At 51.9% G+C, this 17,483-nt stretch overlaps 1 long non-coding RNA gene across 1 annotated transcript in view; it reads left to right on the top strand.

Annotated features, from left to right (window-relative positions):
- The window catches only part of LOC140422750 (uncharacterized), a 48,361-nt gene extending 31,983 nt beyond the window's left edge, over window positions 1–16,378 (top strand). The window contains exon 4 of the long non-coding RNA XR_011947578.1: window positions 15,703–16,378. This is a non-coding gene — a long non-coding RNA (uncharacterized lncRNA). The remainder of the gene's footprint in view (window positions 1–15,702) is intronic.
- Window positions 16,379–17,483: the final 1,105 nt, after the last annotated feature.

Here is a 17,483-nt window from a genome sequence, read left to right as displayed (position 1 = left end):
GGGGAGGGGTTCCATGCCGGGGTGGAGGTTGGGGAGGGGGTCCGTGCCGGGGTGGAGGTTGGGGAGGGGGTCCGTGCCGGGGTGGAGGTTGGGGAGGGGGTCCGTGCCGGGGTGGAGGTTGGGGAGGGGGTCCGTGCCGGGGTGGAGGTTGGGGAGGGGGTCCGTGCCGGGGTGGAGGTTGGGGGGGGTCCGTGCTGGGGTGGAGGTTGGGGGTTGGGGAGGGGGTCCGTGCCGGGGTGGAGGTTGGGGGGGGGTCCATGCTGGGGTGGAGGTTGGGGGTTGGGGAGGGGGTCCGTGCCGGGGTGGAGGTTGGGAGGGGGTCCGTGCCAGGGTGGTGGTTGGGGAGGGGGTCCGTGCCGGGGTGGAGGTTGGGGAGGGGGTCCGTGCCGGGGTGGAGGTTGGGGAGGGGGTCCGTGCCGGGGTGGAGGTTGGGGGGGGGTCCGTGCTGGGGTGGAGGTTGGGGGTTGGGGAGGGGGTCCGTGCCGGGGTGGAGGTTGGGGAGGGGGTCCGTGCCGGGGTGGAGGTTGGGGAGGGGGTCCGTGCCGGGGTGGAGGTTGGGGAGGGGGTCCGTGCCGGGGTGGGTGTTGGGGAGGGGGTCCGTGCCGGGGTGGAGGTTGGTGGGGGGGGGGGGGGGGTCCGTGCCGGGGTGGGTGATGGGAGGGCAAATGAGTTGGTCCACCTGGCCAGGTGCCAGCCTCCAACAGTTGGACCCATGCGGTCCATGCCACCTGGCTGGGGGGAGGAGGGGATATGGGCAATGATGACATGTCGTCGTTCCCCTCCCCCCCACCAGGCCGTCATGTTTTCAGACCATCCAGCGATGTTGGCCGCCGTGGTGGCAGCCGCTCATGTCTATGTTGCCCTGGATGAGGAGGAGGAGGAGGAGGAGGAGCGTGCCAGAGAGGCGGCGCAGGCTGCCGCAGAGGGGCAGGCGGCAGCCGCCCAGGCTGGAGGGACACCTGACCGACAGGACGAGGAGGGGGAGGAGGACGTCGCGGCCCCACGGCAACGGAGGCACCCGAGGGCGCCCCGTGTGTACCGGCCCCGGCAGTCATACCAGGACCTCACGGACCGGGAATGCAGGAGGAGACTCCGGATGAGCCGGGAAACCGTGGCACACATCTGCCACCTGCTGGCACACCTGTCACCGCATGGCACTGGCGGGGGACACCCTCTCCCCGTGTCCGTCAAGGTTACGGTGGCCCTGAACTTTTATGCAACGGGGTCATTCCAGGCACCGAGTGGGCACCTGTCCGGCATATCGCAGACATCGGTGCATCGGTGCATCCGGGCAGTGACAGATGCCCTTTATGCCATGGCGCACCGCTACATCCGCTTCCCCGTGGACCGGGCCAGCCAAGATGCCCGGGCCGTGGGCTTCTCTGCCATTGCCGGGTTCCCCATGGTCCAGGGCGCGATCGATGGGATGCACGTTGCCGTGCGGCCACCTGCAGATAACAGGGCCGTGTTCACTAATAGGAAGGGGACCTATTCGATGAACGTACAGGTGGTCTGCGACCACCGCATGATGATCCTGCACGTCTGCACCCGTCACCCAGGCAGTGTACACGACTCATTCGTGTTGTCGCGGTCATCCATCCCCGGCATGTACGAGGGACGCCATCCCCGGCTGAGGGGCTGGTTGCTGGGTGACAGGGGCTACCCATTGCGATCGTGGCTGATGACGCCTATACGGAGGCCACGCAATGAGGCGGAGAACCGCTACAATGATGCCCATGTAGCGACAAGGGGAGTGATCGAGAGGTGCTTTGGCGTGCTGAAGATGCGTTTCAGGTGCCTGGACCTCTCTGGGGGCGCCCTCCAGTATCGGTCAGATAGGGTCGGCCGCATCATTGTGGTGTGCTGCGTCCTGCACAACATAGCCCAGCAGAGGGGCGATGTGCCGCAGGCAGAGGAGGGCGGAGTGGAGGAGCAGCAGGAAGAGGCCCAGTCCTCCCCAGATGAGGGGGATGGGGGCAATGGTCAGGGCAGACGGGGTAGACACAGACGGGTGGCTGTCCACCGTTACCGGCTGGCCCAGCGGGCACGGGACAGACTGATAGACGCCCGCTTCACTGACTAGATGGGCGTGGGAATCGGGTAGTATGGCCACAGACCGCACACCATGACAACAGCCGACCACCCACACCCCCCACCCATCCACCCACCCAGCACCCTCACCCCCCTCCCCAACCCCACACACCCTACCCGCATGCACACCACCCCCCCACTCCCAATTGCCGATCCACCGGCGGCACAACGGGCCGGGCTCACCCAGTTGCGGGTGGACGCGTGTCTATCGCAGGCCATGGAGAATGATGACAACCCGCCTCCGATGAGCTCCTGGCTCTACATCGTTGGACTATGTCTGACCCATGGCCACAGTACCACCATCCACCCGGACCATCCCTGCATGCGGCTGTGACACTGCAGCGCACGGTCCCGTCCTCTGCCCGGGGGATGTTGATGGCGGCCCAGGGGGAAGGGGGCAGACTCACCTGGGGCTGAGGTAAGACCACCCCTCACACACACACTTGCGCTCAACGTACATGACACCCCCGCACACTTTGGACAGAGCACAAAGGCAGCTTCGGTAGGTGTAACATTGACTTTAATAACCAAAGGAGTTCATGCACGTGCCCTAGCGCCTAAAACTCATCTGTGCCCTGCACCCGTGCCAACTTACTCAGTGTCTAATTGTTTGGCCTTACGGGCCCTTTGACTACGTCTACGTGGTTCCCCAGACGGTACAGCAGAACTGGAGGTGGACTCCTGTGATTCCTGCCCTCTGACACTGGATCCCTTTGGCGGCCGTTTCCTGGGGCGTCCTGGCCTAGATGGGCCAGGCTGCGGCCCGGGCGACTGGGATGGCGAGCTGCCAGCCTGTCCTGCCCGTTGCCCACCCGATGCACCTGGGACGGAAGGGGGGGAGTCCGAGGTGTCGCGGTGTACCGGGACCTCCCCTACAGAGGGAGCCGGGACGGACCACACCACCTCCTCCTCCCTCGGGGTGCCCGATGGCCCCCAGGCCTCTACATGGGTGGGGGATGCGAACGGACTGGCCATCCGACGCGCCCCCGACATCTGGCGCTGCCAGTCCTGGAGGCCCGTGCTGGTATCGACAGGGGTCTGCAGGTTTGCAGCCATGGAGCCCAGGGGGTTGTCGAACCCTGTCTGCGACAGTGCGACGCCAGCTCGCACATGGCCACTGGCGCCGATGCCCTCAGCGATGGCCTGCTGAGACTGGGCCATGGCCTGCAGAGACTGGGCCATGGCCTGCAGAGACTGGGCTATGGCCTGCTGAGACTGGGCCATGGCCTGCTGAGACTGGGCCATAGCCTGCTGAGACTGGGCTATGGCGTGCTGAGACTGGGCTATGGCGTTGAGCGCCTCTGCCATCTGGCGCTGGCACTGGCTCATGGCCTCCTGTGAGAGGGCAGCCATTTCCTGGGCCACAGGCGCCGCCTGCACGGAAGGCCCCAGGCCTCGCAAACCGTTCCCCATGTCTGACACCGTCGCACCCATTGCCTCCACCGCGGACGGCACCCGTGCGGTGTCAGCCTGGGTGGCACGCATGACCGGGACCACTCCCAGCTCCTGGACGTGGGTGGACTCCTCCACCTGCGACCGCAGCCGCCGCAAGCCACCCGTCACCCTATTCGCTCGTCTCCGTGTCGGTGGTTGCATCGGATCTATGTGTGGGTGTGGTAACTGCAGGAACCCGGGATCCATCTGGGCGGCAGATGTTCGCTTGGCCTGGGCTGCCCTCCGACCGCCCGGTCCCTCTGCTGCTCCTACCTCCACCTGCTGTACCGGGACGGCTGTGTTGTGCGCACCAGTGAGTGTACCAGACGCCTCATCACTAAAGTGCCCAACCGTGGTGAGTGTTTCTGCGATGGTGGAGGGTGTTGGTGACAGCAGTGGCGTTGTGTCGTGCTCTTCGTCCCACTCTGAGTCCATGGCACTTTGGGGTGGGGGTTCGTCTCCACCCATCCACTCTGAGTCACTGTCCGGTATTTCGTCTTCCCGGGTAGGGGTGTCCTGGGTTGTGCTGTCCCGGGTAGTGCTGTCCCGGGTAGTGCTGTCCCGGGTAGTGCTGTCCCGGGTAGTGGTGTCCCGGGTAGGGGTGTCCTGGGTAGTGGTGTCCCGGGTAGGGGTGTCCTGGATAGTGGTGTCCTGGGTAGTGGTGTCCTGGCTCGGATGTGACGGGGGCCTGTAGCTGCCCCCCTCATCGCTGGGTGGTCGCTCCTGCACGTGACGGGGGTGTCGTCTCCCTGTTGCTCCAGGTCTCTCCGTCTCCCGTGGTCTCCGAGGGGCATCCTGCGGGCGTCGCATGCTGGAGGGTCCGGGTCTCTCCGTCTCCCGTGGTCTCCGAGGGGCATCCTGCGGGCGTCGCATGCTGGAGGGTTCGGGTCTCTCCGTCTCCTGTGGTCTCCGAGGGGCATCCTGCGGGCGTCGCATGCTGGAGGGTTCGGGTCTCTCCGTCTCCCGTGGTCTCCGAGGGGCATCCTGCGGGCGTCGCATGCTGGAGGGTGCGGGTCTCTCCGTCTCCCATGGTCTCCGAGGGGCATCCTGCGGGCGTCGCATGCTGGAGGGTGCGGGTCTCTCCGTCTCCCGTGGTCTCCGAGGGGCATCCTGCGGGCGGTCTGCATCTGCGGGGATGGGTGCCTGGACGTTTGGTCCTGCGATACACAATGAAGCATGCATGGTCAGACATCAGGCAGTGATCAGGTGATACGGGAGAGGGGGATATAGGGGAGGGGGGATATGGGGACGGGCTGTTGGTGGCTCACTTGCTCGTGGGGCCCCGACCTCTGCATCAGCAACCTCCCGGTCCTCAGGTCCGCCAGCCAGTTCCAGGGCCCTTTCCTCGTGTACGGTCAGTGGCCTCTCATCAGCGGGCCCTCCTCCAGTCCTCACATGCTCCCTATTGTTGTGTGCGCGCTTCTCCTGGGGGGGGGGGGTGGGTGGTGGCAGGGGTAAAAGGCAACAGTGTTAGGCAGGTATATGAATGCACGCCATCGGTTGCGCGTGCATTGCAGAGGTTAAGGTTAGGGCTGGATTCACTTGGGGATATGGGGGATATGGGGGAGGGGGGGATATGGGGGAGGGGGGATATGGGGGACATGGGGAGGGGGGATATGGGGGATATGGGGGAGGGGGGAATATGGGGGATATGGTGGAGGGGGGATATGGGGGATATGGGGAGGGGGGATATGGGGGATATGGGGGAGGGGGGGATATGGGGGAGGGGGGATATGGGGATATGGGGGAGGGGGGATATGTGGGAGGGGGATATGGGGAGGGGGGGATATGGGGAATATGGGGAGGGGGGATATGGGGGAGGGGGGAATATGGGGGATATGGGGGAGGGGGGATATGGGGGATATGGGGGAGGGGGGATATGGGGGATATGGGGGAGGGGGGATATGTGGGAGGGGGGATATGGGGGAGGGGGATATGGGGCATATGGGGAGGGGGGATATGGGGGAGGGGGGAATATGGGGGATATGGGGGAGGGGGGATATGGGGGATATGGGGGAGGGGGGATATGGGGGAGGGGGGATATGGGGGATATGGGGGAGGGGGGATATGGGGGAGGGGGGAATATGGGGGATATTGGGGAGGGGGGATATGGGGGATATGGGGGAGGGGGGATATGGGGGAGGGGGGATATGGGGGATATGGGGGAGGGGGGATATGGGGGAGGGGGGGATATGGGGGAGGGGGGATATGGGGGATATGGGGGAGGGGGGATATGGGGGAGGGGGGGGATATGGGGGTGGGGGGATATGGGGGATATGGGGGATATGGGGGAGGGGGGATATGGGGGAGGGGGGGGATATGGGGGAGGGGGGGATATGGGGAGGGGGGATATGGGGGATATGGGGGATATGGGGGAGGGGGGGATATGGGGGAGGGGGGGATATGGGGGAGGGGGGATTTGGGGGAGAGGGGACATGGGGGATATGGGGGAGGCTCACCCTGCCTGCTCTGACGAGGTCGTTCACCTTCTTGTGGCACTGGGTGCCTGTCCGTGGTGTTAGGGCCACAGCGGTGACGGCCTCTGCCACCTCCCTCCACAGACGCCGGCTGTGGCATGGGGCAACTCTGCGGCCGTGCCCGGGATACAGGGCGTCCCTCCTCTGCTCCACCGCATCCAGGAGCGCCTCCACATCGCGTGACTCGAACCTCGGGGCTGAGCGACGGCCAGCCATCAAGTCGGGTGTTGCGGTCGGTTGTTCCGGTCGGGTGGGGGGGAGCTGCGCGGCCTTATGAGCCGTCACGCCGTGCAGCGCATATGACGCTGCACGGCGTGAACCACTGCTCAAGCGCGGATCCCGTTACGTCGCTGCTAGCCCATTTCGGGCCGCAGACTATCGGCCCATTTTTATGACGTGACGCAAGTGGGATTTGCGCCGTTTTTTGCGCCGATCGGCGGAGTTTCCGCCGATAACGGAGAATTTTGCCCCCTGTCCCTCAGTCCTCCACTCCTCTGGCACCTTTACCCATTCTCCCATGCCGCGCCGTACCGGAGAATCTATGTTAGTGCCATTTTCCCGCGTGACGCCGGTCCGACGCCAACCCGCCATTCTCCCAAACGGCGAGAACGGCTTCATTGTGGTCTGCGCCGCACATGTTGGAGAATCCGCCAAGAGGGCAATCGAGGTGCTTCACACAGGCCCCCGCTATTCTCCGGCCAGGATGGGCCGAGCGGCCGCTATGACACGACAGGTTCCCGCCGGCGCTGTCCACCCCTGGTCGCTACCGGCGGGAACTCTGCGAGAACCCGAGGGGGGTGGTCTGTGAGTGGGAGTTCCTTCACCGGGGGTGGCTTCCGATGGGGTCTGGCCCGCGATCGGGGCCCACCGATCGGCAGGCCTGCCTCTCTCCCCCCCTCCCCCCGGTATACCTCCTTCCGCAGACGGCCCCAGAACACCGGCGCCATGTTGGTGAGGGGTCGTCGCACGTAACAAGTTCCCCACACTTGCGCAGGATGGTGTGGCCCAACTGTGCATGCGCAGGATTGGGCTGCCCCAACTGCGCATGCGCGGTTTGGTGTGGCGCCCATTTGGCAACGCATAAGGCCCCCCTGTGGGGGCCAGAATAGGTTGTGTCCGGGCCCTGTTCGCGCCGTCATGAAACGCGACGGCGTTCACAACGACGCGAACACCGAGCCTCCAATTTGGAGAATCGCACCTCTTGAATATATTCAAAGTTTTAGCATCAACTACTTCTACAAGGGGCTGGTTTAGCACAGGGTTAAATCGCTGGCTTTGAAAGCAGACCAAGGCAGGTCAGCAGCACGGTTCAATTCCCGTACCAGCCTCCCCGAACAGGCGCCGGAATGTGGCGATTAGGGGCTTTTCACAGTAACTTAATTTGAAGCCTACTTGTGACAATAAGTGGTTTTCATTCATTCATTTCATTCAGATAAATTGGGTACTCTAAATTTATTTTTAAAAAGGAAATGGCATTTTGGCAGTGTCAGGGCTCGTGCCTGACCCCTCCAGGAGCTATCCTTACATTTGCATCCCCTGTGGGTTCCCCTCGACTTTAGATTCCTGTTGTAAACCGTCACATTGGCAACAGTGAATATTCAGTGAAGGGGGATCAGTAGGTGGGGAAGTCCTTTAATCACATTTAAATTTATTCTAATTTATTGCAATGAAAGGGAGGGAACCTTCTTACGTCATTTTAAGGCGCAGGGCATGGAAAATTGGAAACACGATTTCACCGGGGGTAAGAATCTCATTTTCCGATTCTTGCGAGATTCTGCGCCCACGCTGCCCTTTGCAATCACGGTGAACGCAGGTGCAGAACCGCCCCCATAGATTCAGCGATGTTAAGCCTGTGTCCTTTTAAAAATTTTGAGAGATAGCATATCTCCATATATATTTATGATAAAATTATACAGGGTTAAGTCTTAGTCCCTCGCATTTGTGAAGCCTCATGCTAAGTCTTAACCTGAACATAGTTAGAATAATGTTTAATACAAGTTAATTGTTTAGGGCAACCTAAGTCCCAAAACAATGATAGCTCATGGTGACGACGGTAAAGTCAATGGAAAAAGCGCAGAGTAAACAACCTAGGGACTGGAAGAACCAGCGAGCAAAATTACGTCAAGAAAAGGCAGCATGGGAACAAATGCCAACAGAACCTGAAGAAAGGCTGGAGTGAAGAAAAGCTATGGAGAAAATCTTACCCTCAGCAATGTGCTTTGAACATGTGGAAGTCCCGGATAAAGCCAAAAAGTGGCAGAACTGGCGTTGTGGATTTGCCAGGTACAGAACCATTCCAGACTAGAAGCGAAACCCAGTGAGGGGCAGACCTGTGCCTCCTCTATGGCATAGGCAGTAGTGCAGACAACACAATGGTCAGAGGGGCATAAACAAAAATGTGACATACCAGGATGTCTTATAAGCTTTTGATACATATTTCAGGCACACAAATACAGAAATGGCGAAGTTTGTTAATAAAGCATCCAGAACGGGTTGTCGAATAAATGGAGTCGAGGCTGAGGTTTACGTCAGCCCTGACTCAACACCAAAGATGTTCAGAGCAAGACCGATACCTTGCGCCTTGCACCAAAAAGTGGAAGTAGAACTTAAACACCTGGAAGAATTGGGAATTATTAGACGTGCAGTTTTCACAATGGAGAATCTGCTCAAGGGGCATCCCAAAGGTTGTGGTCTGCCAGGGCGATGTTCTAGTAATAGGAACATCACATAAAGAGCACCTAATAAGCCTAGGAGAGATGCTGAGATGGTTTAGAGATGTAGCAATCCAACTGAAATATGAGAAATGAACTTTGCAATCTGGTGAGGTCACTAACCTAGGTTTCAAAGTCGACTCAAAAGGCCTTCACCCACTTGAATACAAGTTTAGAGCCATAAGTGAAGTACCTGCTTCGGAGAACATGGCAGCATTAGTCTTTCAAAGGCATGGTAAACTACTTTAATAATTTTATTCCTGACCTAGCTATGACGATGGCGCCACAACACTTGCTCTTAAGAATATGCCAGCATTGACATTGGAAGGAGCCACAGAGGCAACACATCAAGCAGGCCTTACAGCCATCGAGTCTATTGGTTAACTTTGAATCAGGAAAACCCACCATCCTGACTTGCGATGCTCAGAGACGTCAGTTGCTTTCGCATCCAGAACACTTTCTGATGCCGAGTGAAAATATGTACAGATCGAGAAGGAACGCCTTGCTGTATTCTACAGCATCAAGAACTTTCGCCAGTATGTTTATGGGCAACATTTCACAATAATAACGGACAACAAGCCTCTGTGTGTTCCTCCGTGAAAAAAACCCAATACCACCATCCCCTCTGCCAGAGTGCAACGATGGGCTTTGTTGTTGGTGACATAGAATATTACAGCGCAGTACAGGCCCTTCGGCCCTCGGTGTTGCGCCGACCTTTGAAACCACTATAAAGCCCATCTACACTATTCCCTTATCATCCATATGTTTATCCAATGACCATTTAAATGCCCTTAATGTTGGCGAGTCCACTACTGTTACAGGCAGGGCATTCCATGCCCTTACTACTCTCTGAGTAAAGAACCTACCTCTGACATCTGTCCTATATCTATCACCCCTCAATTTAAAGCTATGTCCCCTTGTGCTCGACATCACCATCTGAGGAAAAAGGCTCTCACTGTCCACCCTATCTAATCCTCTGATCATCTTGTATGCCTCAATTAAGTCACCTCTTAACCTTCTTCTTTCTAAAGAAAATAACCTCAAGTCCCTCAGCCTTCCCTCATAAGATATTCCCTCCAGACCAGGCAACATCCTGGTAAATCTCCTCTGCACCCTTTCCAATGCTTCCACACCCTTCCTATAATGCGGCGACCAGAACTGCACGCAATACTCCAAATGCGGCCGCACCAGAGTTTTGTACAGCTGCAACATGACCTATGACTACATCTATCAGCATTGGCACACAAATTTCAAATGATGACGTGCTGAGTCAGCTCCTACTTTCAAAGAACCCAGCCCCCTGCCATTACCTCAAGAAATTGTCCTGGCACTGAACTTTCTTGACACTTTTCCACTATCGTCAGGAACTGAAGGCATTGTTGCTATGTTTGCAGATGATACAAAGATCTGTAGAGGGACAGGTAGTATTGAGGAAGCAAGGGGACTGCAGAAGGATTTGGACAAGCTAGGACAGTCGTCAATGAAGTGGCCGATGAAATACAACGTGGGAAAGTGTGAGATTATGTACTTTGGAAGGAGAAATTTAGGCATAGATTATTTTTTAAATGGGGAAATGCTGAGGTAATCAGAAGCACAAAGGGACCTGTGAGTTCTTGTTCATGACTCTCTCAAGGTTCAGGTGCAGGTTCAGTCGGCAGTTAGGAAGGCAAATACAATGTTAGCATTCATGTCAAGAGGGCTAGAATATAAAACCTGGGATGTACTTCTGAGGCTGTATAAGGCTCTGGTCAGAACCCATTTGGAGTATTGTGAGCAGTTTTGGGCCCCGTATCTAAGGGAAGATGTGCTGGCCTTGGAAAGGGTCTAGACGAGATTCACAAGAATGATCCCTGGAATGAACAGCTTTTCGTATGAGGAACGGTTAAGGACTCTGGGTCTGTACTTGTTGGAGTTTAGAAAGATGAGGGGGGATCTTATTGAAACTTAAAGGATACTGCGAGGCCTGGATAGAGTGGACGTGGCGAGGATGAAAAACTAGAACCAGAGGACACAATCTCAGATTAAAGGGACGATCCTTTAAAACAGAGGTGAGAAGGAATTTCTTCAGCCAGAGGGTGGTGAATCTGTGAAACTCTTTGCTGCGGAAGGCTGTGGGAGGCCAACCTACTGAGTGTCTTAAAGACAGAGATAGGTTTCTGATAAAAATGGAATCAGGGGTTATGGGGAGAAGGAAGGAGAATGGGGATGAGAAAAATATCAACTGTAATTGAATGGCGGAGCAGCCTCGATGGGCCGAGTGGCCTAATTCTGCTTCTATGTCTTATGGTCACATAAAGAATTGGACGCATGTTGACCCAATCCTGTCCAACGTAAAAGACTTGATCTGACCCGGGTGGCTCCATGATAAACCGGACCAGTTAAGACCTTCCCTTACTTGTAAGGATGCACTCAGTTGTGAGGATGGAGTCATACTCTGGGGTTCCCGAGTGGTAGTGCCACCCCCAGTCTGGGAACCATTTTTTCAGGAATTGTACAGTGCCATCCAGCCCAAACAAAAATGAAAATGCTCGCTCCAAGCTACAGTTTGTGGCCTGGCATATATAAGGATATTGAACGCATGGTGTACCAGTGTGGCCCCTGCCTGGCACAGCAGACATTGCCAGCCACAGCCAACCTCCACCCTTGTGATTGGCCTGGTTGCCCATGGACGAGGGTACACGTTGGCCTCGGTGGTCCTTTCTTGGGAAATATGTTCCTTGTCTTGGTTTTTCAAAGTTCAAGAGATGGGAACGATGAGCTCAGCGGCCACAGTAGAGACCCTGCAGTAGATGCTTGCTATCCATGGTCTCCCCGAAGTAATAAGGTCTGACGACGGCACTCCATCCACTGGAGAAGTGTTTCAGCACTTTGCCCGAACAAATGGCATTCACTTGATGAGAACAGCCCCTTGGGTTAGCGGAGAGAGCTGTGCAAATGTTCCAGGCAGCCGTGAAGCAGCAGTCCAGGAGGCCACTATGTCTTAGGTTGTCCAACCTTCTTCTGTCTTATAATACAACTCACCTCCCAATGCCACCACGAGCATCACACCTGTGGGATTACTTATGGGCTGCCATCTCCAGACTTGATTACACTTGGTTTTCCCTAATTTGGTGGGGAGGGTGGAGGCATTTGTGCACCTTTGATGTGGTTGCTCACACCTGGCAACTTCTCCAGTATATGCAAGGACTCTGGAAGAATATTGTATAACTCCTGACCGACATTGGACTTTCTGGATGCCCTTTAAATATGGTGCCAGATCATTCGACCCGAGGTAATGAGGCTGACTTCCTGTCTGCCCCACCACAGGATTCACCGTGTTCCTCACAGATGCATACTAGATTACATGTGTTCAGCTGTCCTGCTGCCCAAAGGGAATCACACCGACTTTTCCACATGTCACTGGATTTAGACTCCACCCTACATCTGTGATCTTACCTTGTAAAGAATAAAAATGGAATAATGAGGTGAAACAGAAGTGCCTCCGTATCACCAAGAAGAACATCTTCAATGGAATAGACCAGTGATCCAGGCAATCAGGAAGACAACCAGAACATTGAGCTGGTAGCCTGCAATGATTTGAATACTCCTTCAAGTTTGAGACAAAATATGGAAAACTTGAATCCCATTCATCCTCAAGAGAGCTGAGAACACGGTCAAGGACATTAGTGAAACTACAACAACGGTTATCCATGTGAACCAGGGATGAGGGCAAAGATCCCTGGGCATATATCGGATAATAATGTATTTAATAGACTCAGAAACCTAGGATGAGATGCAGTGTAAGGGTTCATGTCAATAGACAGTTTGTGTCATCAGTGATGTAAGATTACACAACAGCAGAGTTCGTCCTATGTGAAGCTTCATGCGAAAACCTATCCTGTACATAGTGAGAAGAATGTTGATTAAAAGTAAAAGTTCACCAACATCAGTTTCTATTGATCCTGACCAAGAACAACCTAAGCAAAGACCTACAACGATGATAGCAGATTGAGGTGGTAGCACAAGGCAAACTGAATCCACAAGCAGAATTCTGAGTCTCACACCTGGACGTACTGTTGCACTTGTACACCTTAGTTAGAAAACAATGCCGTGTGCCAAATTTTGTGCACACCACTATTGGTCACATATAAAAGCATTAGAAAAGGTGAAGAGGCTTAACGCCTGAAGAACGATTTTTAAAAAATTAAGTTTTGTTTACCAGGGCTGAGAAAATTGAGAGTTGACCTGACAGCATCCTTCAAGATTATGAAGGGTAAAGAGGGATAGATTGTTTTCATTGGACAGTGGGTGACAGCAGGTACATATTTGAGGTAGGAACAGAAAGAATTGAAAGAGAATGGCAACAAAATAATCTTTACACTGAAAGTGATTAGAATATGAAATTCTCTGTCACGAACCATTGCTGAAGATGAAGCCACCAATCTTCCTGAAAAGTAATTTGCTATTTGATTCATGGAGGAAGACACTGGCACAGCTTTTTGAGGATGATAACCTATTTCCATACCGTAATCTAGAATAATTCTATTTTTTTAATTGCTATGGAATTAATTGTTGCAGTGTTAGGACACTGATTGTTCGTATAAATTGATTGCTGGAGTTTTATGATTCACACTCTTTGGGATTGCCTTAACCCTCTATCTAGTTAGATTTGCTAGTTAGTGAGGGGGTAAATTATTCCTCTTGTTTCACATGTCAATTATATCCAATAAAGTTTAGGTTCTTTCCAATCACCTATAAGTTCTGAAGGGCATTTGTACCTACAATCATGGTGTTAGACTGGCTTGCAAGCACAGAACCATGGCTAATATTTTAATGCTAAGTAACTCTAACTGTAAATCACAAATAGCTGTGAGTTTAAACGTCTAGCCCCCTCATCCCATTAAGATAACATTCAGTACTTCTGAGTCGTGGGGTCAGTGATTGGTCCTTTTCTTTATGTCCTTGCTCAGTCCTCTCACTGATGATGCAAGTCACTGAGCCGATACCTATTATAGCTGCAACAGGGATAATTCCTCCCACTAATACAGTTGGATAGAACAGCTCGTTAGTCTCTCGTAACCTCTGGGGCCTATGAAAAATTAGATATTGAGACTCAGGACAATACGTACTATAACATTGATGGACTAATTGTCAGCACTGTCAATCATGAGGGCCTGCTAACTCCTCCAGAAGTCAAGGTGAGAGGCTTGAGGAACCCTTGACAAAGTTACGTCCTTCCAGAAGTAAATCCATCTCCATTAGTTTGTTTAGTCTCAAATAATAATGGAAAAACGTTTTCTCTTTTTTTTTTAAGGAAATGTAGATGAATGTCAGGCAGTGACCTATAGCTTGGAATTGTTTTTCTTCACCAAAATGTTGTTGTCAAATCTGTCTTTTCCCCTGGATATTGCATATTAGGCTCATAGATCTAGCACCAACTATGGCAATCGTTTTAGCTCTCCTTATGAGCCTATTCATAATTATTCCCTCCTGCTCCAGGATACCTAGCTCTTCTTCCAGAAGTAGGTGCCCATATCTTCCATTCATTCACAGAAATGATATTTACCGGTTCCAGCTCTTCAGAATACAATGGAGCGTTTCCATCTAATTTTACCATTAGACTTTGCATCGAGAGTTCCAAACTCAAAGTTTGTATCTTGCCCCAGCAACATTATTTTGGAATTCTTCATTTGTGTTTCTCAAGTTTAGCATTTCAAACCATTATCCTGAGCAAGGTTTTGCCCCCTCACTTATATCTCAGGATGTGCTTTAGCTTGTCAAATAGTTGGATCACTTTATTACACCTTGTTATCAGAATGTGGGTGATGCTGGCAAGACCATACTTTTTGGCCATCTGTAGCTTCTCTGATTAGTGATCCTTTGGGATTGACTTGGAACACTCATCATTATATTCTGGCTTACTGGTTCTATCATGTGACCTCATGTGATCTTCCTTCACTTTGGTGAAGTAAAACAAATACTTCATCTGACCACAGCATAAGCTCGAGTCTATGAAAGGATATTGGCTCCACGTTTCCCAAGAAAAATGTAAGATTCTCATCTTCATCTTAAATCTCTTCTGGACGTCACCTCATCTCTGCAACTTCCTCCAAACCAATAATTTTCTCTCCAAACTCTCCGTTCCTTTGACTCTTGGGCTGAATTAAACCTTAAAGCTTTTAAATATTAAATGCTCACCGAGTGCATTTTCTTTTGGCCTTGTAGCCAAAACATCAATTAAAATTGGTAAATCAAATGATACTTGCCATGTATCCATTTATCTATTTACATTTCAGTGGTTACCATTAAATTTCTCTTGCTGATCTTGTTTGAGAAAGATTAAAAGAACATTGCGCATGGTCTTTGATGACCTCAGGAAGACCTAATGCGCTTTGCAACCAATGAAGCACTTTTGAAGTACAGTCAATTGTAATGTAGGGAACTGCTGTGGTCAATTGGCACACAGCAAGTCCCTCAAACATCAAACAAATGAATCATTTTAGTTACGGCTACTGGCAGAACACCAGAAGAATTCCCTCCTCTTTGAATCTTTCACATCTGCCTGATCAGGCAACCAGAGCATTGATTTAATGTGTCAATTAAAAAGAAGAACAGCACCTCTGAGTGTGCAATACTTCAAAATTGCACTAATTTGCAAACTGAGATTACGAGGGCAATGGTTAGGTGGTGGTGGGGGTGGGGGGGGTAGGGGTGGGGAGGTAATCAAGCTTGTCAAATTGTCCATTGTATCTGTACAATAGTACAAACACATATCAGCATGAATGGCTTTGTCATCCAGGAGCTATCCATTGGCCTGATTTTCTTCAATGTGCAATTTAGTGTTGACTTTTATTGCAGCTCATTAAATCAAGGTAGATAGTTGAAGTTAAGCTAACCATTAGCCACGGTCTAATAATTCTTTTTATTTGTTCACAGGATTGCTGGCTAGGCCAGTATTATTGCCCAGCCCGAACTAAACAGGCTTTACCTCTGTTCCTTTCTTTGTTCAGGAAGGGTTGAATTCTGAAGGAATATTGTGCTGTGACAATTTTTAACATGACTGATGTTGCTTTATTCGGATCCTCTACAAGTTGACACACCCGATTTCCATCATGGGGGAACAGACATCCTTCCTGCTAAGGTGATTGAAGACGTTTTCTCTCAGGCCTCACAAAGTAACTTGGCTGCCATCAAGTGCACTCTGAATCTTAGGAAAAGAAACAACACTGGATGGCCCTAGCTCTCTAGTTCCTCGTTGCAATGTCAAAGAAGATGCATTTCCCAGCTCTCCTTATAAAACATGTCAATAACCTGCCAAATGCATGCTTATTCTTCAGCCTCCCTGATATCAAAGAGATCACCATGACTGCTTGAAATGAACCAGTGTGAAAATTGTTGAGCACACAGATCACCTTCGTAGCCACAGGACAGACAGTGAGAGGAAAGAAGCATGGCTGCAGGTCTGAGTGCAAGCTGACAAAGTATTTTTGGTGAATCAAAAGCCTTTCCCGTTTGTCCTATTTTAAGAAATTGATAATATTTGATGATATATAGCCTTCTTTACAAGCTTCATGACTCTTTATTCTGTTCTACTTACTCCTCCTCCTCCATTGTAATTGTACGCAAGTATATTTCAAAAGGGAATGTCATACCTGCTTGTTGGAATTCTTCACTGTGGTTGTTAGGAGTGGGGTGGATAGTGGAGGTGGGGGTGGTGGTGGTGCGGGGGTTGACGGTGGGGTGATGAAGTGAGTGATGGTTATATCCGTATTGTCAAAATAAAATACTTGGAAAAATGCTTCCGACATGTAAACGTCATCAGCAAATTTGTTTAAATTCTTCATACCGAAAGACTTCTCACTCTGCCAGACTCAGCTGCGTCTCATCTCACAATTCTCAGTTGGTATTCCCCTGCGCGCATTGCAAGTGCAGAAGGGGGAAACTCGGAGCTGTAGGGCTCTGGCCCTCAGTAAATCTGCCTAGAATTCCCCATAGGTATGAGTCACTGTAATGATACATCTGTGTTGTTGGGTTTGTTTTCCGATGCAAAGGTCCCAGGAATTATGATGTAATTGAGTTGTATCATCATTCCCTCCATGCCACAATATCTTTGTGTCTTTGCTTTGCAATTATCAATATTATCAAAGTTCTGTCTCCCAAACCAAGTCAAAGGTGGTCACAAATTGCCTGAAATTACAATAATTTCATGCTCTTAGACTAAAATAGCAATTGCATAGCGAAATGCAGTTGAATTCATAAGTGAATGATTACTGATTATAGTAATCCTGATTCTTACTTGACCTATTTAATTTAATCCCAAAAAAACACATTTTGGTCATTGCTGTATATTACATTTCATGTATGTGGTATATATTGCATGGGGCACTGAAACACCTGCACAGACCATTGATGAAAGTGGAGCAGAAATTAGTTCAGGCCCATTTCCTGGCCCAAACACAATAGCAGCTGGAGGTCCCAGATGTAGTATTTAATGGTTTAATTGATCTGTTTTTGATTATGTTAGTCTGGTAACTGATCCTTAACTCAATTGCTTGAACCTGCGAGTGGAGTTACAGAGATAAGTGAAGTTTCTGGAAAGGAAAGACCTGGGCACTGGATGAGATGTGTGTACAAATACTGTAAGTTTGAGATATTTTAAAGTAATGTGAATGAATTGTTTCTATTTAGAACTAATGTTATTTCTGCATTGTTCTGTCATCTAAGCGATATGGCAAAATGACAAATTAAAAAATTAGCAACAAGGGTTATTGAGAAAAGATTAACTTTACTG

Source organism: Scyliorhinus torazame, chromosome 5 (genome assembly GCF_047496885.1).
Source record: "Scyliorhinus torazame isolate Kashiwa2021f chromosome 5, sScyTor2.1, whole genome shotgun sequence".
NCBI lineage: Eukaryota > Metazoa > Chordata > Chondrichthyes > Carcharhiniformes > Scyliorhinidae > Scyliorhinus > Scyliorhinus torazame.
Note: the sequence above shows the minus strand (reverse complement) of the source record. Positions and strands in the feature narration are given on the sequence as shown.